Source organism: Eublepharis macularius, chromosome 1 (assembly GCF_028583425.1).
Source record: "Eublepharis macularius isolate TG4126 chromosome 1, MPM_Emac_v1.0, whole genome shotgun sequence".
Taxonomy (NCBI): domain Eukaryota; kingdom Metazoa; phylum Chordata; class Lepidosauria; order Squamata; family Eublepharidae; genus Eublepharis; species Eublepharis macularius.
Genome location: NC_072790.1, coordinates 158,858,193 through 158,883,623, shown reverse-complemented (window position 1 = coordinate 158,883,623; position 25,431 = coordinate 158,858,193). Strand labels below are relative to the sequence as shown.

The window sequence follows — 25,431 nt, the reverse complement described above, 5'->3', positions numbered from 1 at the left end:
AAGACTGATTCCTCAGCTACTCCTGACAAGGAAATTCATCTCCAAAGAGAAACCTGCCCAGTGGCCCAAGGCCAGAAATTAATATGGCACTAACTTAAGAAAGCAAACTAAGTCTCATACTCACATTCTCAGTGTCCTTCTTGAGGACAGTGGTTTGTGAGTCTATCCTGGGCTGATGAATAGTTTATAATAAGGTTTTTGTTGTTTTTTGTAGCCAAAGAAGTCAGACTTTTCACCAGACATATCAGTGTTGGATAGTTGGTTATGATTAGAGATGGACACGAACAGCAATACGAACAAAAAAAAAGCCACGAACAGCCCAATCTGCTGTTCGCGAACAAGCTGTTCATGAGGCCCCATTCTAAACAAACAGGTGGTCCTTGCAAGCCTCGTTAGTTGCTGTTTGTTGCTGTTTATCAAGCCAGACAGTCTGGCACCTGCAATCAATTCCCATGGCAATTTAGGCAGGGATTGTCTGTGTGTGGTGGGATAGGGATCTACCTCTTCAAGTTCCAGGGCTGCTGCCAAGCTCTGGTCCAAGCTATTATTTATTAGTGGTACCTTTCCTGGTGCCTGCTCAGGTCAGGTTTCTGGGAATGGTGCAGTAGGGATATTGACTTGGATGATGGCTAGAGGAGAGCCTGCTGGCCCCCACAAACAGCCAACCACGAACATGTTCATGAACAGGGTCATGTTCGTGGTTGTTTGTGAGTCCCTGTTCGTGGATGGCAAAGAACAATGAACATCATGTTCGTGTTTTTTTTTCTGTTCGTGCCCATCTCTAGTTATGCCTATTCTTCTTGTATTTGATTTGTGTAACTAGTTTCTGGAATCTATCATATCCTATCTGAAGTATAGATATTTCATTCTCCAAGCATAATGACATGTTTGAACAGGAGAAGGGAAATATAAAGTGTAGTGTAGACTTTTTTTTTTTTTTACAATTTTTGTAACTGCAGAATGACATCTGTTACTTGTAGTGTTACTACTTCTAACTGTAGTTCTCCAACCATAACACAGTGACAGAAGCTTTTCACAATCCAGCCAATCAAGAGCCTATGATAGCTAGATAAAATTTGAAACAGTAATTGGCCAGAACTAATTCTGGTACACCACTCCCTTTCATTTCCATTTCTGTGCATATCATGAAATGCAGTCTCTTTTTTACTTCATCCTAAAACATAGTCAATGGTTAATTCACCAACTCCAGGAATTCTATTGAATTACAAATAACTTGTATGACATGGAAAAGAATGCGGCACCGTCCTGGCTATCATGTAGTGTCTCAAGCTGGGGGCCAAGATTACCTCCTTGGAAGGAAGAGGGGACAGGCGTTTTTGCCAGGCATCCAGGCTTCAAGCAGGGGGTGGAGACAGGAGCCGTAGCCGGCGTCTCTGTCCCCATGCTCGCAGTTGCTCTGTGAGATCGGTCGGAGCAGAAGGTGCATTTCAGGGCGCCTGCTCTTACCCTCTCACAGAGGAACACCTGGGCGAGCGAGGCATCAGTGGCAACAGCAGAGTTGTGCTGCACCTTGAGACTGCTTTGCTCGCGCCCAGGGCTTTGCAGCGGTGTGCAAGCCGCGGTGTCGGCCTTTGCCTTGCTTGCTTCTGTCGGTGTTGGAGAAGGAAGTAGCGAGTCTTGTTGCTGCATAGTGCGGGGGTACCCGGGCTTGCCCTGCAGGAAGGGAGGCTCATCTGAGCTCTTCCGGTGGTGGTTTGTTTTCCGCAGTGCTGCCCATCAGGCTACCGCAGCAGGGGGTGTTGCTTTGGGTGGCACAGGACCTTTTAGGCGTTTCTGCCTTCTCTTTCTCGGGGAGCAAGGGGCCTGCGTGAGGGCCTTGGCTCTTCAGTACAGGGGGGCTAGTGCTTAATTATCAGGTTGTGGCATTGCTTGGGACCTTTTGGCATGTTTTTCCCCCTGCGGTGGCCATTTTGAGGAGTAAAGCCATTAAGTGTGTGGCTGCCATTTTGGGGTGCAGCAGCCATTTTAACTGTAGGCCTTGGGGCTTTGGCTTTATCTCATTGAGGCCTATCGCTGCGGCTTTTGTGGTCTTATTAGGGACCTCACTGCATTGACTATATATACCCTGTTGATAGTCAAATAAACTATACTAGGGCTGGGTGGCGTTGCATGATGGCTCCTAAGAAAGGTACAGGTTCTTCTAAGGGCAAGCAGCCTGCCAAAAGGCAGCCTCCCAAGCATGCCCCTCCCACTATTTCATCTTCTGATGATGATGATGCTAATTTCTCTGTGGAAATTTTGAAGCGTCTGGATGCTTTGGAAAGGTTCAAAGGGGCCTCAATGCAGTCCAAGAGTGGGAACAAGCAGGCAAGGCCAGTTAGGGCTGCTTCTAAAACGGCCTTCAGGGAAAAGAATTTCAGGACCCTGTGTTTGTGCTCAGACTGCCTTATAGAACATCAGAGCAGTGAAAAATGCTTTTAATTCACTGTGACAGTCATTTAAAGATTTCTTACAGTATGTGTTGTCTAATACATGGGTCTAATGTTGTATACAGTGCATCATGCAGTTGCTTTGGTTAACTGGGCTGAACTCTAAAGGTGCACATGGTGCACCTTTCCAAAATTTTTCTATCCAGGATGAATGAAACTAAGCACTGGAAGTCTCTGAAAAATCTTAGCCATTTGTCATAATCTAGATGCTGCCATTGATGTGGATAAGAGTGGTAAGAGTGTCTCAAGCTGTGGAAATGGGAATCAAAAGATTACTTCTTCATAATTGTCACGATTCTGATATATTTTTTTTCATTTGCAGACCTAAGGGACAAATGGAGATTTTGCAATTCGTTTCTGTAATTGCATCCTTGTATTATGTTTTTGGTGTGGTAATTGCTAATTCCATTTTTAAATGGGATGTTTTCCACTTTATGCCTCCAGAATACAAATCAACAGATCAACAGCAAGAAGCAGATGGATGAGTGTTCTGAAGGAATTTCGTTGTCCGCTTATTAACTACAAATAGTTATTTATTTCCACTGTGACTTGTCAAAGTAGCATTAGCCACACTAAATATCATGGCTGAATGCTACCATACAAAAAAAGTTTCTGTTACTTTGCAGAATAAAGGTCATTTACTTGGCTCTATGAGGCCCGGCTCCTCATAGATTCTCTGGACATCAGTCTCTGAATTTTCAGCTTTCACTGAAAATAAAAAGGCAAATTTCTAGTCCTTGGGTTTATGGAAATACAGGGGAAAACAAGCAAGCAGTTATTATATCAACTGCTCAGTAAGAAATAAACCTGCTCCACAGTGTCACTTTCTGTTTTTCTGACCTATGAATACAAAGTACAATAAACACTGAGCACTGTTTTTTACATTTTAGAATATGTAAGTTTTTAAATTCTAGTAATACTAAGTACAGGTATGTAACTTTAAACTTAGCTGGCTACCTTTGTATAGATTGTGTCTGTACTGTGTTCAGACTCTATACACACAAATGCCCTTAGGTTTTCTCACAAAATTTCTTGCTTCAGCCTGCTGAAATTTGCGGGACATATTTCTAAGTAATCATTTATATATGATTGTTGGGGGTTTTCCGGGCTGTCTTGCCGTGGTCTTGGCATTGTAGTTCCTGACGTTTCGCCAGCAGCTGTGGCTGGCATCTTCAGAGGTGTAGCACCAAAAGACAGAGATCTCTCAGTGTCACAGTGTGGAAAAGATGTAGGTCATTTGTATCTACTCAGGAGGGGTGGGGTTGAGCTGAGTCATTCTGTAAGAGTTTCCCAGGGTGTGGAATGCTAATGGCGGGAGGCTTCACTGTATCCTGAGGTGGTTCTTTTGCATATGGATTGGTGCTTGATGTGCTAATCTTCTCTGCAGGGCTATTGTCGGGTGTGGAGTGTTTTGTTGGCCTGGTGTTTTTCAGAACTGGAGCCCATGCTCTGTTCATTCTTAAGGTTTCTTCTTTCCTGTTGAAGTTTTGCTTATGCTTGTGAATTTCAATGGCTTCCCTGTGCAGTCTGACAAAGTAGTTGGAAGTGTTGTCCAGTATTTTGATGTCCTGGAATAAGATACTGTGCCCTGTTTGAGTTAGGCTATGTTCAGCCACTGCTGATTTTTCAGGCTGTCCAAGTCTGCAGTGTCTTTCATGTTCTTTTATTCTTGTCTGGATGCTACGCTTTGTGGTCCCGATGTAAACTTGTCCACAGCTGCAGGGTATACGGTATACTCCTGAAGAGGTGAAGGGGTCTCTACTGTCTTTTGCTGATCGTAGCATCTGTTGTATTTTTCGGGTGGGTCTGAATACTGCTTGAAGGTTATGCTTTTTCATAAGCTTTCCCATCTGATCAGTAATTCCTTTGATATATGGCAAAAACACTTTTCCTGTAGGAGACTGTTTTTCCTTGGTTGTTTGATTCATCCTGGGTTTGATTGCTCTTCGGATTTCATTTCTGGAGTAGCCATTTGCCTGAAGTGCGTGGTTTAGATGATTAATTTCCTCATTGAGATTGCACTGATTAATCAGATTTTCCCAGAGGATGTAACGTCTCCTCTGGATTAGAACCTGGCCAGCAGATCTACAAGCAAAACTGATTCTCTTGGCCTACCCATTTCAAGGGGGAAAACTCTTTGGGGAACCCCTCGAGAAGGTCCTGGTGGAGACCAAAGACAAGAAGTCCCTCCCACGTTCGCTGAAATACACTCCGAGACGTTCGTATTCTTACCAGCCATTCAGAACCCAACACAGTTTACCTAGGAATAGACAAGAACACAAGCGCGGTTGGGGCTCATCCAGAGGACAACCGAGACGAGGAAACTTCCACACAAAATTTGGAAAATCTCAGGGTCTTCGCGGCAACAGACAGGACGCTGACAACAAGGGACCCCGGCCCTGACTCTTTGGACGTTCCGGTGGGGGGATGTCTGCTTCTATTCCAGCAGGCGTGGATGGACTCCGAGGCGGACGCCTGGGTTTCGGAAATCGTCTCAAGCGGTTATTTTATAGAATTCTTCTCCCTCCCACCAGAACGGTTCCTCCACTCACCTCTCAAGAAAGACCCTCTCAGGCGCGCTATAACTGCCCAGGCTATACAACACCTGATAGACATAAGGGCCGTCTAGCCGGTTCCCTCAGACGAGAAGGGGCGGGGCGATCTTCTTTACTAACCCCAAGAAGAATGGGGATTGGCGCTCCATCCTGGACCTGAAGTACGTAAACGGATTCATCAAGTTGAGACACTTCAGGATGGAAACTCTCTGGTCCATCGCGGAAGCCCTACAGCAGGGACTTCAATAGACTTAACAGAAGCCTATTTGCATGTACCCATTGCCCCCACCCATCGCAGGTTCCTCAGATTCTGTGTGGGGGACATTCACCTGCAGTTCAGGGCAATGCCCTTTGGCCTCGCGACTGCTCCGAGAGTCTTTACCAAGCTGCTAGTTGTTCCGATAATGAAGCTCAGAGAGAGGGGCATCCATGTGCACCCGTATCTGGACGACATCCTCCTGAGATCGACTTCGGCAGAAGCCTCGCGGGAAGAGACAGCATTCACCATCCACTTCCTGGAAAGGCATGGGTTCCTTGTCAACCGGGCAAAATGCTCTCTAACACCCTCGCAACGGCTAGAACACTTAGGTCTGATGATAGACACGAGGAAGGGCTGTCTCTTTCTTCCAGAGAAAAAGAGAACCAAGACCAAGGCACTAGTAATGGATGTAGTCAAATCTACATCTTCCCCGATAATGGAATTATCCAAACTATTGGGTCTCCTAGTGGCAAACTCAGAGGCTATGTACTGGGAACGGTTCCACACCAGACCTCTGCAATCCCTGCTGCGACCGTTTCAATTCCACATTGCACAGAAAACAAATACCAGACTCCAGGTTCCTCGGACAGTAAAAGAAAGTCTTCTCTGGTGGACCAAAGACTCAAACCTCGGCTAGGGCAAGAGTTTTCTATCGCATCGTCCGACGCAGATTTTCACGGACGCCAGCCTGTCGGGATGGGGCGCGATCCTAGACGGGATCCCAGTCCAAGGACGCTGGTCAGAGAAGGAGAGGAAGCTCCCTATAAATGTCCTGGAGATGAAGGCTGTCCTGGGGGCATTGCATCACTTCGGCGGACGGATCCTTCGCTGCCACGTCTTGATCCGCACGGACAATATAGCTACCAAAGCATACATCAACAAACAGGGAGGGACCAGGTCATCAGGTCTCCAAAGAGAAGCCAACCAGATCCTGATATGGGCGGAGAGCAACCTCTCTTCCATTCGAGCAGAGCACATCCGGGGAATTCTCAACACCCGGGCAGACTGGCTGAGCAGGGAGACCCTGCACCCGGGAGAGTGGACCCTCAAGAGGGACGTCTTTCTCCTATTGACGGACTACTTCGGAAATCCGGAAGTGGACTTGTTCGCCTCTCATCAGAACGCTCAGTTACCGAGATTCTACTCAAGGTTCTTCCATCCCAGAGCAGAGGGAGTAGACGCTCTCACATGCCCATGGCCAAGGACTCTTCTATACGCCTTCCTGCCGTTGCCGACAATACCCAAGCTCCTTCAACGGATCTGGGAGCAAGGAGCAACTGTAATTCTAGTAGCACCGTGGTGGCCCAGGCGTCCCTGGTTTTCCGATCTACGATTGATGTCAGTGGCATCCCCGGTACGTCTGCCAATACCCACGGATCTGCTGCACCAGGGCCCTATCTGTCATCCACACCCAGAATGGTGGTCACTGACAGGGTGGAAATTGAGAGGCGACGTCTCCAGCAACAGGGCTACACGCCAAAGGTCATAGATACCATCCTGGCTTCCAGAAAAGGCTCCACAATCAGGATCTACAACTGTGCATGGAAAGCTTTCCACAGATGGTGCCGACGTAAGGGGGTGGATTCCCTAGGTCCCTCTCTGAATTCCGTCCTGGGCTTTCTACAGGAGGGGCTAGACAGGGGACTACGACCAGCGACACTGAGAAAACAAATAGCGGCAATTGGTACTGTCGTTCAGGAGATCGACGGTATCCCCCTCGCGTCTCATCAACACATCAAGAGATTTCTCAGAGGGGCCACTCTGCTCAGTCCTCCAGTGGTACATCGCTTCCCGACCTGGCGTCTAAACGTCGTGTTGTCAGCACTCACCAAGCCGCCATTTGAGCCTATCAAAGATATCTCTCTGAAATGGCTAAGACTTAAAACCATTTTTCTGGCGATAACTTCAGTGCGCAGGATATCGGAGCTTGGCGCCCTGTCTATTAGGGCAGATCTGTGCATCTTCCACAAGGAGAAGGTGGTGTTACGGACTGATCCATCCTTCTTACCAAAGGCTTACTCCACCTTCCATCGGGCACAGGAGATCAACCTGCCATCCTTTTGTCCCAACCCTAGTCATCCCAGGGAAAGGGAGTGGCACAATTCGGATGTCCGTTGGGCCATTAAGTCTTACATAATACGGACTGAAAAGATTCGCCAGACTCTTGTTCATAAATGTGTTACCGCCAAAACTTGGTCAACGCATGTCGTCCTCGGCCATCGCCTATAACATCAAGTTGTGCATTCGGGAAGCCTACAAAGCCCTCAAGCTGGACATCCCTCCAGGAATTACAGCACATTCAGCGAGGAGTGCAGCCACCAATGCAGCGCTCAGACGTAACGCATCGATTGACGACATCTGCAAAGCTGCCACCTGGACAACAATATCCACGTTCATTAAACACTATCAACTGCACACGTACGCGTCGGCGGACGCAGCCTTCAGTAGGAGAGTTCTACAACATGTGGTCGAAGACGAAGATGCGATCCCGCCCGGTCGATGAAGGACTGCTTTGGGAGCACCCACAGATGTCCTCCTGCCTCAGAGGGAGAACGGGCCTTTGGACACTTACTGTGAAGGGTCCTTCTCCTCTGAGGACAGGAGGGCATCTGGCCCTCCCAGGATCTTCGTCTACTATCAAGACCACTGACCTCATACCAGTATTTTCTGATTCCACTTTTGATTCTCTATATGTGTGATTTTTCATCTGTTCCTAGTTGCCACTCTTCGGCACGTTGTGTTTTATCTTTTCTGTTTTCAGTTAGTAACAAGTTGGTGTAGTTATAGATTATGGTTTATATGAGGGAGTCAACACTGCTGAGGGGAGTCACCCGAACTGAAGACCAGGGGGTGGTCCCACCTACCAGAGGAAGAAGTTTCAACTTCCTGCCTCCCCGATAGGATGGTGGGAAACACCCACAGATGTCCTCCTGTCCTCAGAGGAGAAGGACCCTTCACGGTAAGTGTCCAAAGGCCCGTTCCAAAATATTTTATTCAAATTTCCCCTTTGGTAACGTGTTTAAGCGTCAGGCTCCTTCGTGGTTCTATGTGGCCCTGAGGATATGAATGGGATATATAGCAATGACAGCTACACTGGGATATAACAAAACAAAATAAATGTTTATTTTTCAAGAAGCGTATTGGTTTCATAAAAGTAGTTCTTAGTTCTTAAAGTTACTTCCTATAAACTCATTCACACACATCTCTTCTAAGGCTTTACACACAGTTAGCCTGCTTCACTAGACTCAATTGTCCTCTCACAAATACTTCAAATATAGGCAGCACACAGCTAGCCTCTCTTTCTCTTATTCACAGAAATATTAAACCTGCTCAGGCAGCACACAGCTGGCCTCTCTTTCCCTGACTGAGTGTCCTTTCACAAACGTGCTCAGTTCAGGTTCCACACAGGTTATATTTCTCTCATGAATACTTCAGTATACTCAGGCAGCACACAGCTAGCCTGCTTTCTTCTGACTCCAACCTTTCTCTCTCCTCTCAGTCTCAAACTCCATTCACTCCGCCCACACTCTCAGTCATCAACCAATCACATCACTCACTCTTCCCTCTCTCACCCCCACTCTTCACCTAGCTCAAACCAAGCATTTAAAGACACATGCACACATTTACTTGGAATCATTACACACTTATATACTGGATTAGTGCCACACTCAGAGCAGTTAATGAAGTCAGTGTTATTATTATCCCCATAACATGGTTGGGAGCTAGAGGGCTGAGAGGAATGGCTTCACCTGCAGAGTTCATGGTAGAAGTGGGAGTCAAAAAAGCAGAGTGCTGGCTCAGAGCTCAGCCTCTTAACCACTATGGTACAGCAGAAAATGATTAAAATTACTCTCCCACAAAGCTCATGGATCCTTCTAGATTCCAAAATGTCTTGGGTGATTTTAGGGTTCTGGACACATGCTCTATTGAGGCTGTGGTAGGAGCTTGGAATGTGAAGATCCTTGAAGTTTTGAACAATTGTGCTCCTCACCAACCACTCCAAATCCTTGGGAAGGAAGCAGCTCCGTGGTTTACCATGGCTGGAAGACTTCTAGAAAGATGGTAGCACAATATTATTATTATTATTGACAAATAGAGGTACTTGTGTAATTGATTATATGTTAGTCTCACGAGGCTTACTCCCTCGGATCTACGAGTTTAAGGTAGGAGATTATCAGGGAGGCGACAATCTCTCTCTGCAACTTACTGTTCTAGTTTCACCAGGCTGTTTACTATCTTCTGGACCTTCAACTGACTTAATTTCAAAGAGGGAAAACACTGAGACCTATTAGACGGTTACTTGAATTAGCCCCTATATTAATGAATATCATTTATTCTAATTTCAAGTCTATATTAGCAGAGTTCCTGAAACACGGGGATATTGTAAGAATGATAGAACTATTATTTATCATCTTGGATCTTTTTAAGCCAGTTTATTCAATGCCCTCTAGATACGAACAGAAAAACACTTGGTTCGATGAGGAGTGTAGAGGATATATTTGAAGAATTAGAACCAAACTCCACCTATTTAAACACACTAATGTATGTTATGTATTAGATTTTATATCTTTGAAGAGGGATTTTAGAATTTTGATAAAGCATAAAAAGTGGCTTGAGCTTTGGTAAAACATCAGATAAAACTTCAGGGCCTGACTTGATACCAATAGACCTTTTGAAAACTAATTTATCTTGATGAAGAAATTTATTGGCCCCACTCTTTACCCAAATTAACATCTCAAGTACTATCTCTGCATCTTGGAAGCGTGCAATGATAGTCCCAATATATTAAAAAAGGTCCCCAAAAATGACCCTGCAAATTATTGGACCATTAGTTTACTTTCAACAATTGGAAAGGTGTATGGCAGTGTTTTTCAACCTTTTTTGTGCAAAGGCACACTTTTTTCATGTAAAAAATCACGAGGCACACCACCATTAGAAAATGTTAAAAAAATTTAACTCTGTGCCTATATTGACTATATATAAAGTAATTCTCTTGAATAGGAATCAAATAAACACAAAGAAATTATTTTATAATTACTTTATTATGAAATAATAATACTTTATTTTATAATTGTTCATATTTCTGTTTACTTATTATCAAAACGAACACAAAAGAAATCAAATAAACACAAAGAAATTTTCTGATTATTCAGTGCGAAACCTGGGCCTGTTTGGCTGAACACAAAGATGATATTCTGGCAGGAATCGAAGAAAGACACACACGTAGCTCTTCATCAACAGCTCTCAGTCTCTCTCTGTCTTTAGTTTTCATAGCAATCAGGCTTGAAAAGCTCATCTCACACAGATATGTAGTGGAAAATGGGAGCAATGTCAAAATAGCTTTGTTTGCCAGAACGGGGAACTCCTTGGCAGTATCCAACCAAAAACTGTCCAAAGGTAGATCAGCAAATCTTAGCTTGAAACCACGATTTTGTCTCAGTTCAGTTAGTTCCTCCTGCTCCTGTAAAGTCATGTCCTTTCCACCAACTGATGCTGAGCTATAGGGGTCCCTAACCCAGTAAAGGCATTCAGTGGAGACTGAAGAGAAATAAAATGACAACTTCTCCTCAAGAGTTTTTAAATGTTTAACTATTATCTCACACAGTGCAGCAGTGTGAACACCTTGCCATTGCTTGGTGAGTGTGAACATTTCAAGATTGCCACTTTCCACGTGTTGATGCCAGAGTTGCACCTTTGAACGGAATCCATTTATTTTATCTGTACTTGTAAGCAGGTTTTCATTTCGGCCTTGCATTCGTGTGTTCAGTTCATTCAGATGATGAAAAATATCTGCCAGGTATGCCAGCCTTGCACACCACTCATCACTTGCAAGCAGCTTTGCGTAATCTGACCTCTCATTTGTCAGAAACACTTTAACTTCCTCCCGCAGCTCATACACACGAACCAAGACCTTGCCATGCGACAACCACCGGACCTCCATATGAAACAGCAAGGTTTTATGCTTCGCTCCCATCTCCTCACACAAAGCTGCAAACATGCGACTTTTCACAGGTCGTGACTTTACAAAGTTTACCACGCGCACAACATCATCCAACACAGGAACTAGGTCTGCTGGTAAAGTCTTGGCTACGAGGGCCTCACGGTGTAAAAAACAATGCGTAACAATCACATCTGGATTTCTTTCCTTCACTCTGCTCACAAAGCCTTTGGTGGCCCGACCATGGCTGCAGCTCCATCGGTGCAGACACTTGAGCAGTTTTCCTACTTAAGTCCTCCTTGTTCAAGGTATTCTGATGTGACCCGAAAAATTTCTTCTCCTGTTGTTTTTTCTGGCAATGCCTTGCAAAAAAAGAAATTTTCTCTAATTGCATCACCATCCACAAAACGCACATTGGCCAAGAGTTGAGCATGTCCACTGATATCAGGAGACTCGTCAAGTTGCAATGCAAATTTCTCACTGATACGGATCTTTTCCAAAACCACACTTTCGATGTCTGCAGACATGTCATTAATACGTCTGGAAATTGTGTTGTCTGAGAGAGGGACTTTGGCTATTTCCTTAGCTGCTTCAGGTCCGAGCATCTCCTCTACAATAGCTTTGCAGGCGGGAAGTATTAATTTCTCTGCCACAGTGTGAAATTTTTTTGACTTGGCTATAAGTTCAGCAACTTGATAGCTAGCTTTAAGAGCTCTTTCATTTACCTTTGTGGTTTTTCTCATGAAAGTTGCCTGTTTCTCCGTGTTTTCACACAGGCGAACAAAAAAGTCCGCATTCTTGTTTTGAAGCGAAGGGTGTTTCGTTTGGAGATGGCGTTTAAGTTTACTTGGGACCATAGCACTGTTAGATAGCTTTTCACCACACACCACGCACCGTGGAGTTGGTTTCTTTGCATCTCCGGTGAAAGTAAATCCAAATGAAATATAGCTTTTGCTATATTGCCTTGTGCCAGAGAATTTGCTTGAGCTAACCATCTTTGCTTTCTTTTGATCCCCACTCATACTTAGGCTCTCATCTTGCTCTGAATTTTGTTCAGAGTCCAGTTCTTTCCTTTTCAAAAACTTGTCCATCACTGCAGTATCTGCTCCTGTCTCACTGTCACTCAGTACTTACTGCGCTTGTCTCCTCCAGATAGCCGCTGTCCGTCACACTCAGCGCTCTTCTGCTCATGTCTCCTCCAGATCCATCAGTCAGCGCTCTTCTGCTCATGTCTCCTCCAGATCCATCACTCAGTGCTCTTCTGTGCTGCGTCCGCGATAATCCTCCAGAGTCCAGATCCATCGGCGCTCTTCTAGCATCGGCGATCTACTGCGATGTCTCCTCCTGTCTATTTGAATCTAATGATTGGTCTATTTGTGAGCCGAAGCCGCATGTTACGGATGAAATTGGAATTTTTCCCACGGCACACCAGACAATGTCTCACGGCACACTAGTGTGCCGCGGCACAGTGGTTGAAAAACGCTGGTGTATGGGACTTTTCTCCATTCTAAACTGTTAAATTGGATAGAATCTGAAGCTATATTTTATCCAGAACAAGCTGGATTTAGGAAAAGTGCCTCAGTTTTAGATCACTGTCTTATATTGTACCATTTAACGGAGAAATATTCTTCCTTTCCAGGAGGTTGCATATATGTAGCGTTTATGGACCTTAGGGCACCTTTTGACTCGGTCCCTATATCCTGCCTCTAGACTAAAGTGGCCAGAACAACAAAAGGCTTCTTAATTTTCAAGCTGCTTGAGAACACTAAAAAAAATCTTTAAAAATCCTCTTCAAGTTAGATGACATGGATCCTTAAGAAGGGACAAGCCAGTAGCTCAGTTTAAGTACTTGAGAGTAGTATTTAGCCATAATCTATCTTGGAAACCTCATATTCATATAGCAATGGAAATTGCTAGAACCAACTCAAAAGCTCTCCTAAGGTTCTGTTACTCAAAAGGTGGTCAGTATATACCAAAAGCTATTACATCCTTCAATACTAAAATAATCCCCCAGATTCTGTTTGGGGCTGGTATATGGATAAGGGAAGGCTCTGAATCATTGGAATATTTACTCCATTAGTTTTTACATCGGATGGCAAGAGTCCTAGCTGCGTTACTGGAACCGCACTTAGAGCAGAATTTGCACAATGCTCTTTGGATTCCAGGGCCTGGCTCACTGCCTTCAAATTGAGACTGAAAGTCTTACATACTTGTTAAAAAAAGACAGCCATAGAAGTATATGGGGAAGATTTATAGATAACAAACTTGAATTGTATTGTCGAAGGCTTTCACGGCCGGAGAATGATGGTTGTTGTGGGTTTTCCGGGCTGTATTGCCGTGGTCTTGGCATTGTAGTTCCTGATGTTTCACCAGCAGCTGTGGCTGGCATCTTCAGAGGTGTAGCACCAAAAGTCAGAGATCTCTCAGTGTCACAGGGAGATCTCTCAGCGTCACTGTGACACTGAGAGATCTCTGACTTTTGGTGCTACACCTCTGAAGATGCCAGTCACAGCTGCTGGCGAAACGTCAGGAACTACAATGCCAAGACCACGGCAATACAGCCCGGAAAACCCACAACAACCAAACTTGAATTGCTTGGTCTTTTACCAACAATGCTTAACAATGTAAATTATAGTCAAGCAATGAAGCTGGTTAGGTCAAGAGTGTCCAGTTTCAACCAGGTTAGCACTTTAGCCGATGCGAGACGTGTAGGCTCCGCCCTTTCACTTGGGATTCCTTCTCCTGATTCTCCCCTCGTCCATGAGTTTTCTTACAACCCTTAGCCATAGACTTGCTTTTACATTTGCTAGACTAAATTCCTTCCTGACCACAGAACTGAAGGGGCACTTTGCTAAAATTCCATATTCGGACCACTTACGTGATTGCATGTCAAGTGCAATAGAGACACTGAATCACCTTATATTATTCGGCTGCCAATGGGTAGCTCCCAGGTCCCTTTGGCTTATTCCTGTATTGTGTAACATCACCTTCCCCTGGAATCATGGGTTGTGTGTGTGTTGTGTGCCATCAAGTTGCTTCCAAACTATGGCGACCTATGAATGAAAGACTTCCAAAGGAAGAACAAGAGATCTGTTCCAAAAGATCCAAGAAATCAAAGGGAAATTCAAGCCATGGCTTGGGATGCTGAAAGATCAACACAGAAATATAGTATCTGATCAGGACAAAATAAAGGAAAGATGGAAACAATACAATGAACAACTATATAAAAGAGATGGAAGGATGACATATACTTTCGACGAAGAATTTTTTAATGAAGAACCAGAAATCCTAGAAAGTGAAGTTACAGCTGCACTCAAAGCAATTGGGAGAAACAAAGCACCTGGAGTAGATGGAATACCAATAGAGCTATTTCAAGCTACAGAAATGGAGTTCATCAGAATCTTAACAAGAATATGTCAACAAATATGGAAAACAAAACAATGGCCCACAGACTGGAAATGCTCAGTCTACATTCCAATTCCAAAAAAAGGGGATGCCAAGGAGTGCACTGGGAAGAGTGCCGTCTTCCCAGTGCATTGAATGAACACACATGAACATTTTTGAATGGAATTGTGTGACTGTTTTGGTAGTACAGAAGTGGCCCCTGATGAAGTGGATATTTCGTGAAACAAGCTCAAAGAATGAGCCGGCAGCTTGTAGGGCCTGGGGAACCCCCTGCTGGGTTTTTCCCTCTCTTTTTCCATCTTGACTTCCACCTGGATTTGGAGACCAAAGAATAAAACATTAACAGTCAGTTCACTTTCAGCTACAATGTCACACTTACCTGTATGTCTTCGGCTACAACGCCGCACTTACCTGGAGTTGTCCACTTGGGAACCCCTTTGGTGCTTTTGGGGTTCCCTTGCTTCATTTGATTTGCATTGTGAACCTACTGCATATCAATTAGAGGGAGTCTAGAGCTCTTCAAGCAAGAATACACGCTAATAGAAGGACTTTGATAGCTCTATGAGACTACCTCAAAGGGACGTTGTGATATTCATGTCTGTATTTGGGACTTTGAATTATGGGTACATGTTTGTACTTTGTAAATAATTGTGTATAGCACATTTTGCCACTGAGCCCTCTAAAGAAAAAGTAACTTTTGTTAATCATAGTATCTTAGTCTGTTATTTATAGCAGCAAGTGCTGTTGTTGGGTGACCTCAAAATTATACAGCAAAGACTCTTACCATATATGGAACGAAAAATGCCAGATGTTCGAGCTGGATTCAGAAAAAGAAGAGCCACCAGAGATTACATTGCAAATTTACGATGGCTAATGGAACACACCAGGGAATTTCAGAAGAAAATCAGCCTGTGTTTTATAGATCACGGCAAAGCTTTTGACTGTGTAGATCATGAAAAGCTATGGATAATGTTAAAAGAAATGGGAATGCCACAACATCTGATTGTTTTGATGCACAACCTGTACTCTAGACAAAAAACTACCGTCAGGACAGCATATGGGGAAATAGTATGGTTTCCAATTGGCAAGGGTGTCTGACAAGGATGCATATTATCTCCCTACCCGTTCAATTTCTATGCAGAGTATATCATAAGGAAAGCTGAATTAGAGCTAGAAGAAGGGAGTGAAAATTGATGGAAGGAACATTAAGAATTTGAGATATGCAAATGACACCATGTTACTAGCAGAAAATAGTTAAGACTAGAAACAACTACTGATGAAGGTTAAAGGAGAAAGCGCCAAAGCACAATTACATCTGAACATCAAGAAGACAAAAGTAATGACTACTGAGGACTTACACAATTTCAAAGTTAACAATGAGGAATTTGTAATTGTTCAAGTTTTTCTATTCCTTGGCTCAATCATCAACCAATAGGGAGACTACAACGAGGAAATCAGGAGATTGAGACTTGGAAGAACAGCTGTGAGGGAGCTAAATGAGATCCTTAAAGATAAGGATGTCTCTCTGGGAACCAAGATGAAGATAATCCAACTCGGGGCTTTTTCTCAGGGAGAACGCGGGGGAACACAGTTCTGTCACCTCTTGAAAATACTCGGCAATAGTGCTTGAAAATAATATGATTTCAAAGAATCCTGTGTGTTTCTTCCTCGTTTCCCTCTTGAGAGTTCCACCACCTCTTTTCCTGGAAAAAAAAAACCCTGATCCAACCTATGGTATTCCTCATTGCCATGTATGGATGTGAATGTTGGACAGTGAAGAAAGGTGACAGGAAGAAAATTGATTCATTTGCAATGTGGTGCTGGAGGAGAGTTTTGCGGATACCATGGATGGCCAAAAAAAACAAATAAGTGGGTACTAGATCAAATCAAGCCTGAATTCTCCTTAGAAGCTAAAATGACAAGACTAAGGCTATCATATTTTGGTCACCTCATGAGAAGACAAGATTCTCTGGAAAAATCAATAATGCTAGGAAAAGTGGAAGGCAGTAGGAAAAGAGGAAGACCTAAAATGAGTTGGCTAATATCCCTATTGTTGGCAGATTCTGATCTAGAGCTAATGCACTATGTAGCAAAATATCTAACAATAGTAATATCCCTTAAACAGCATTGAAATGTTATTTCTTTAGTTAGGAAAGAACTGAGGGGTTATTCATGAGATTGAAAATAGGGTTATTAGATTTAGACTAAACTAAATTTAATTTGAGATTATGAATAGGAGAAGTCTGTATCCCTTCTCGGCCTTTTGGCTAAGATGGAGTGTAGTCAATCTGTTCTTATCAGTTCAATAGGGCGGCATGTCCCCCATTGGCTGGTGGTTCGGACTGCAAATATGATCTTCATGTATACACTTTCCTACTACAACTGCGCTGAGAAGAGGCGATGCAAACATTAGCTACCGTCTCTTTGAGGCGGAGTTAAGTCAATCTGTTCTTAACAGTTTATCAAGAGAAGTCTGAATATATACTTTCCCCCATTTTGGTTTTATATATTTTAATACATACATTTAATAAATGTTATATATTTATATATTTTATTTAGAGATGGGCACGAACCTAAATACGAACTCCACGAACTTCCATGAACTGCTGGTTCGTTTAGTTCATATTAAAGGGCCAGTTTAAATGGCCATTTAAACTTTTCCTGCCACTTGCAAATGGCAGGTCCCTTTAAACTATCAGCTAGCAGGTGGCGGGGGGATCCCCCCTCGCTGACTGCCAGCTGATAGTTTAAAGGGACCTGCCGCTTGCAAGCAGCAGGGCCCTTTAAATGGCCCAGCCCCCAGCCCCGAGCTCCATCCCCACCCCTCAGCCCCAGCCCCTCCCAAGCCCCAGCCCCAGCCCCAGCCCCCACTTACCTTTCATCTGATGCTGGGGCGGTGGAAGCCTCTTCCACTGCCCTGCAGGCCCGTGCGGCAGCGGAGGAGGCAGAAAAGGGCCCTCCTGCCTCTGAAATGGCACGTTTCCACAGGCAGTAATCACCCACTAATTAAAAAACCATCTTCAAACAAAAATAACATGACCAATTATTGCCCAATCTCGAATGTGCTCTTTTTAGACAACACAATGAGAGAGAGCAGTAGCTGACCAACTCCAGGTCTTCTTGTATAACTCTCGGGCTTTGGACCCTTTTTCAGGCCAGACCATGGGACAGAGATAGCTCTATTAGCTTTAGCAGATGATCTATGCCTGATTATTGACAAAGGCTATGTTTCTTCATTACTCCTCCTGGATCTATCTGTAGCCCTTGACACAGTGAACCATGCCATCTTTATGATAATTCCATCAGCACATCATGTTTGAAGGTTTGCAAGTTTTATTTGATATAACAATCTTATTGAGGTATTTTGACTCAGAAGTGGGTATCAAAGGATGTGCTTTGGGCTGATTTAAATCATTTCTCATGGAACAGACTCAAAGGGTCACTGTCAGAGACCAGCTGTTTCCAGAGTGGGAGTTATGTTGCTGTGCTCCACAGGGCGTAATTTTTACTCCATGTTATTCAACTTCTATGTAAAGACTTCAGGAGAACTCATTTGTAGCTGTGGAACTGGATGCTATTAATATGCAGATGACACCCAGCTCTATGTCTCACTATGAAAATCACCACGGGATGTAGTAGAAAACTTGGATTGCTGCCTGACAGTGTTGGTCAAATGGCCCAAAACAAACAAATTGAAATTGAACTCAGGCAAGATGGAAGTGATGTGCAGTGGGAAGGCAGAAACGTTGAAGGAATTTGTATTCTCCACTTTTGATGAAGTTTATCTGATCCTTGTAGACTCAGTTAAGGGCCTAGGGATTATACTGGATCCAGCACTACTACTAAAAAAGCAAGTTAAGGCCGCTGCAAAAAAATGTTTTCTATAAACTCAGTCTAGCCTGGAAGATGATCCCTTACTTTGACATAGCACATCTGACCACCTGGATCCATCCCATGGTAACATTGAGACTTGACTACTGTAATGCATTGTACAAAGGTTTCCCCTCTAAGCAAACTTGGTGACTCCAGTTGGTGCAGAACTCTGCAGCTTGGTTATTATGAGGCACTAGGAGAAGAATGAATATGACTCCATTCTGTAGTCATTCCACTAACTACCTATCAGTTACCAGGCCCAATTCAAGGTATTAGCTATTACAAAACTCTTAGTGGCCTTGGTCTGGCATATTTTCAGGTCTGCTTCTCCTCCCTATGTTTGACCATGGCAGTTTTGCTCATCTGAACAGGGCCTTCTGTTTTACCCTAAATGGGGGGGGGTGTCTCCTGGTGAGTTGGAGAATTAGCATATAAGGAGATGCAGTGGGAGGGGGTTACTGGGATCTCCACCAATGTATACCAGGACTGTTCCCTTAGAGAACTCTCAAATAAACAGCTGGATGTTCTACAGGAAAGGTTTCTTTATTAACAGAGCGGTAAAAGGCAAGCATATAGTAAAACACACACAGCCCACATACAAGACTAGATAGAAAACAAGGAGGAAAGTGGGAGAGAGTAGTTATGATGGGGGTGATTCCAGTCCTGAAGAGAAGGAGAGGTCTGTGGAGGAGCAGCAAAACAACCAGCAGTTCACAGATGAGAAGGGAGGGTTCAGATGTAATCTGAGGATGCATGGATGGATCCCAGAACACACACACTGCACATGGCTGAGGGCAGCCCAGTTATAGAGCAAAACATGCCCTGGGGCAAACTGATATCTCTCTGCCTCCCAAACAGTGGCTTGATGGCTGTCTCCAATGGAGTTGGGAGAGGCTTCCTACAGTGGACTTCAGGTGTGAGAAGTGCCTGATAATCTTGCTATTACTGGATGAGGAGAGCTATCAGGTCCCTGAATAGCTCTGATTAGAAAAGTGAGTGAGGGAAGTATGGAAGGGCACGGAAGAGATAAAGTCAGGAGCTTCTTGGAAGACCTCGTTGTTTCACTTCAATGCATCTCCAGGAAGTGGAGGGGTAACTAGTCAATCTGACGCACTTTCTGGTAATTTTCCAACTCTAGCTGAGTTGGCATCTGTTCTGCCGTGCCAGGCAGTATTTTGTGCTTAAGGCACATGAGGAAAAGAGGTTTATGATATTCCATATTCATAAACTGCCCTTTCAGTGTGAGGCAGAGGTCTGACTGCTAACATTTACAGGTGCCACTTTGTACATGTGCAAAATCAACAGCTGCCCGTACACGTGCATTCTCTGTGGTGACCCCCACTTTATGGAACAGTCTACTTGAAGAGGTCAGGAAAGCTCCCAGCCTCCTGATTTCCCACAAACTATGCAAAACTGAATTATAGAAGAGGGCTTTTTACTCAGATAGGAGAGCTGTACTGTAAGGAAGTGGTCTCAAAGAGATGCATATGTAAAGACATAGGGCTAATAGACTTTACTACTATGTAATGTCTGTTGTTGTAATTATGATCCTACTGGATAGTTTCTATGTTGTTTAATATGTCAGTCTTAGAATTGCTTAAGTTCTTTCTGAAAATATAAAATAAGTATAAATGAAGATTGTCCCCAAATAAGTCACTGTGGATTTCACCCCAAGAAACCTTTTATAGAAAGAAAATGAAAAACAGGACTGGTTGACTTATGGAGATTTAGTAGTGTTGCTGGAAGAGGAGTGGAAATTGAAGACAAGGGAAGAATTATTAGCTAAAGGTTACAAATGTGAATGGTTCTTTTATGTGCAATTGTTAGAAAGGTTTAAATTGGATAAAAAAAGAATGGGGATTTCAGCAAGGGAGGACAGATTTTTAAAAAGAAATATGTACAAATGATGATCATATAATTAAGAGAATATTTAAATTGTTGAAATTTGATATGAAGTAAGAATCTGTCAAAGAATGTATGACAAAATGGGCAAAGAATTTGGGGTATAATATACAAATGGATCAATGGGAAAATATATGGGTTAAGGGCCTCAAATTTACTTTCTTTTCCACTCTCAAGAATTTTTACAAAATGATGTAGTAGTATATGGTAACAGCAGCACGGCCATTATACACTAAAAAATGGAAGTTCAAGGAACTACCTTCATTGGAAGATTGGACTAGAAAGATGATGAACTTAGCTGAGATGACCAAACTTACAGCGTTAATTAGAGATAAGACACTTTCTATATTCATGGCAAATTCATAGAATCATAGAATCGTAGAGTTGGAAGGGGCCATACAGACCATCTAGTCCAACCCCCAGAAAAATCCCCAGTCCTCCAGGAGGCCTTGAAGATGATGGACAGGGGTTCTGCAAGTTCTCTAGAAAGTTCTTTCAGCACTCTTGGGAGCACCCCATCCGGCTCAGGGGATTTGTATTCATCCAATGCAGCCAGATGCCTCTCCACAACCTCTCTGTCAATGTCAATTAGCCACTCAGGTGTCCTGCCACATTTTCTACTATCTCTAGATGTGCCTGAGTTCTTCAGGGAGAAAACAGAGGCAAAAAAGTCATTAAGCCTGTCTGCTTTTTCTCTGTCCTGCATCAGAGTTTCTCCATCTACTCCCAACAGCGGTCCAATTGCCTCTTTTACCTTGCGTTTGCTTCTCACATAACTGTACAGGGGCGGCGGGCCTATAGAGGCCAGGTAGGCGGTGGCCGCAGGCGCGGGGTGCCAGAGGGAGCGCTGGAGGAGGCTCGGCGGGCGGGAGCGCGCGCCACAAAGCACCAGCCTCCTATCCCTCCCACCCCGCGCCGCTGCTGCTGCCAGCACAAGCCCCTGGCCAGGCGCAGCCACCGCGGGCAGGCATCTGCGGCGGCGCATGCAACCGAGCGGGAGAGCTCGGAGGCCGCCCACTGCAGCAATCGGGCCGGTGGCGGCGCGTGTGCTCCCGTGATAATCATCACGCGTGACATCATCACGCAGGCCGGTGCACGCGTGCGTGTGCGTGCGTGCGCGCTCGTGGGGGCGCCCGGCTGGCCGGCCGCGAGCGAGGTAAACCCTTGCTCCGCCCCTGTATCTGTAGAAGTTTTTCTTGTTGTAGCAAGCCCTCCTGGCCAGACCCAGCTCGTACTGAGCTTTGGCCTCTCTGATGGCTGATCTGCAGTGTCTAGTAACCCTCATATACTCCTCTTTAGAGGTCTGTCTTTCTCGCCATTTCCTGAACATTTCCTTTTTCTCTCTTAGCTTATTGGAAAGCCTCTATGGACTACCTGTGAGAGATGAAGAAAAATGAATTAATGATTTGTGGTTTTGATTTTTAAGAATAAGATTCTGCGATATCAAGAAGATGAAACTCAGATAAAAGATATTAATGAGACCACAAGCTGATTGATAATAAAGGAGCAAGTGTTGTAGGCGAAAAAGTGTAATGAATTAATAATATGCCTATTATGTTTTTTACTGGTTTTTTACCTTGCAGACTGATTTGTAGGCCATTCTTGGTGCTTTGTAGTTGTCTTTTTCTTATGTTTTACTTTCTGTCTTTTGCTCTCTCTTTTAACTTTTCCATAATAAAAAATAAACTGGAAAAAAAAAGTTCTGTTTCAGCATTTCTTCAACTCTGTATTGGATTTCTGTTGGTTTTAAATCTTTGTAAACTTGCATTTATAGATCCTATCACATTATTTATTTTAATGTTACATTGTTTATTGAAGTGCCAGGTGCACTAATGTCAATCCCCGTCTGCCACAGTAATGTCAGTCACTATCTGCCCAGAAGTGACTTCATATCACCAGGGATGCTCTGGCATTGCTCAAAAGAGTCTTTGAGCATAGAATCTCTATGGTTTGACCATAGAGTCTTTGAGAAATACCAGAGCATCCCTTGCTATTTCTTGTTTAACTCAAAAGTGACACCAGTGCGCTTGCTCAGTACTGGAGCATTAGGCCTTCCCCCCTTCTCAATTTCTCTCAGCAACAATTGCCCAGAGATTACCCACTGTAATTGGGCACCTGGCAAGCCTATCTACAGGCTAGATGGAATTTGCTTTAAAATATTAATAGCAATATTTAATATGCTCCCAAGATAGCACTAGAAATTTCAAGAGAAGCATGGTGTCCTCTTTTGTTTTCTTTACAACACTTAAGTAATGGGATAAAGGGACAGTAATAGGCTAGAAGCAGCAGGAGGAAGAAAATGTTTACCTCCTTCCCTATCAACCACTTCTTCCATCCCAAAGCCTCTTTCACCTTGGCTGTTTTAACCACCATCTGGCTTCCAAAACCAGAAATATGGCTAGCTGAAAACATGGAGGGATCTTTAGCAGGAAAATATTTGTGTTCTTGGGATGGGACAAACACTATTCCCATCTTCAGATCCTCACTTATAATTTTCACATGCACACACATATCCCTGTTATCTCACCAAATGCAACTGTTTGAATTTAAATTTCATTTACCTGTTACTCTAAACCCTTTTCAACTGAACAACCTGTATCACTTGCAAGTCAAAATTTTGTGAGGAATATTCTTCTTTCACCTCACCCTAAGGAGCTGAAATGAAAAAAGAGAACAAAGGATATAGAGCTTGTTTTCTAGTGATTTTCAGCGTATGTAGGGAAATCTCACAAGATTACTGTGTTAAATTTAAATAAGTTATTTGAAAATCATTTACAATTTTTGTATGAATTAAGCCTTTATCATGGAAAACCTAGATGTCATATCACTTTGGAATACTGGCTAATATGTATTTATCCCACTTTTCTTTTCCTTCCTCCCTTTATGCGATTTCTCACTTTATTTTGGGATTATCTTGATTTTTTTAAAGAAGGTTTTTACAAACATATTAGATGATTTATGCAGGAGAGGGCAGAGAAGGCAAACTATAGTCAAATAGAGAAGTTTGCAGATACTGCTAAAATGTGGGCTGACTGTGTAACATTAGGGTAACAACAACAACAACATTCGATTTATATAGCACCCTTCGGGACAACTTAATGCTCACTCAGAGCGGTTTATTATCCCCACAGCAGTCACCCTGTGAGGTGGGTGGGACTGAGAGAGCCTCAGAGAGCTGATTGACCCAAGGTTTTTACAGTACTATATCATAGTCTGACGCCATCTGTTACTCTGCAAAATTGTTCCTGTTTATTACTCCAAATAGATGTTTGATTTGTTTGAGTTCTGGTGGAATTGTGGTTATTGTGAATATTTTATCCCAAATATAATGTTAGGTATCTTGTATGAAGATGTTTGTGATCTTTATTTTTCAGTTCTTCTCACAGTTTACATAAACTTGGTACTAGCAAACGATTTTATTAAACTTATGTTGATGAAGCATTTCATAAACTAAAGCTCAGGGAGGGTACATGCTGCTGTATGCCTAGTTTCTGAGACACCCTGGAAAATGTATGCATGGGTTTGTAAGTCTGTCATTTCATTGCATTGATGTAGGTAACTGTGGTTTGGTAGTACTGACCTGAGGTAAAATGAGTGGTGGAAGGATGGGATTAAAGACCAAAGAAGATTGGGAGAAAACCTCATAGAGGACCAAGGAAATGGAAAGGCTTTGATTGGTTAGCAGGAAGAGAAAGTGATTTGGAAGCTGTCAGTCTAAGCGCCAGGAATCTTCAGCCGTAATAAACCTGAAAGATTCCAGAACTTCTAAGAGTTGCATAGAAAAATTCTCCAGAAGATGAATTATAATGAATAAAGCCACACACAGTGAAGTTATCCCTTCCCTACAAATCTGAATGAGGATTTAGATCTAGAAAAATCAAAGAAGCCCAAAAGACACACAAAGCATGAAGAGTACTAAACATCATAAATTAATTTGAACTAACTAGAAAAATGTGCCATACAAGGGGGAAGGTGGATCCTTGGCGTATGAAAAAACATTCAGATCTTCTGAGTGACACAGCTGCTCCCACTGCTGATAGAGACAGGTAGGGTAAGGGGGAAATAGCTCAGGCCTCCTTGACTCCTGCCTTTAAGACAGTCCAAGTCAGAATGTTTATAGACCACTGCATAGTCACTCCCCCTCAAGCTTCCAGTTTTAGTTTGACTTCATGTCTTTCATAAGTATGCTTTGTCTTGGGGAGGGGGCCTGTAGTGAGAAAAAATCTTGTAGAAGATGGAGTTATCCTATTTGCCTTTAAACTTTGATAATAAATGCAAAGGACAAGGAACAGAATCTCTTCCGTCCTCCTCCCTCCCCGCATTGACTGGCTGTTCTGTCATTTAATATGTAAAGGGCAGGAGTCAGGGTAAAGTGTCTGGCCCCCTGGCAGCTGTCTGTACTTCCCTTGGGTAGCTGATTATAGGATCATTGATCAAATAAGTGTTCATATTTATGAGTGCTGAGGCTGTCTCTGAAATTTCACTAGTAAGTAATTAATATAAATTATACCTTTTAGAAAGAAAAATTGGAGCAACTTTTCTCATAAGAACCCCTAAAATTATGCATAAATCCATAGATTAAAGATACACACATGAATTTCAGCTGACTATTTCATTTTGTTCTTTAAAAAGCAAGAAACCATCCTGATCAAATAGATCCCTAATAATAAAATTGTAAATGTTGTTTCTACTCCCCTGTGGAGCAGATAAACAAGCTACAAAACTAATGGGAACTAGTTGACAGCTTGCCGTTTCTAATAAACATTTTAATAAATAATTCAACAATAACTCTTGTGCAGATCAATAATTTGCCCATTGTTAAATGGATTATAAAATTGATTTATCTTGCTGCCTATACTGAAATGCCAACTAACGTGGTGTTTTTCATTGTGGAGCTAAAAATAAATCAACGGACGTACTACATTTTAGTCATGTTAAATCTGATTTTAAGGGCCGACCTCCAACCACTGACCTGTCTTATTGAGAGATTTGGAAGCACTGCCTACCCCTGAGAATGGAGTTGAGATCTAAGGGTAAAGTTGTACGTTA

The 25,431-nt window shown here is 43.2% G+C and overlaps 1 protein-coding gene and 1 pseudogene across 1 annotated transcript in view; both read left to right on the top strand.

Annotated features, from left to right (window-relative positions):
• The window catches only part of SMYD3 (SET and MYND domain containing 3), a 714,934-nt gene that overhangs the window by 414,484 nt on the left and 275,019 nt on the right, over positions 1-25,431 (top strand). The window lies entirely within an intron of this gene.
• LOC129345852 (U2 spliceosomal RNA) lies at positions 16,855-16,979 on the top strand (annotated as a pseudogene).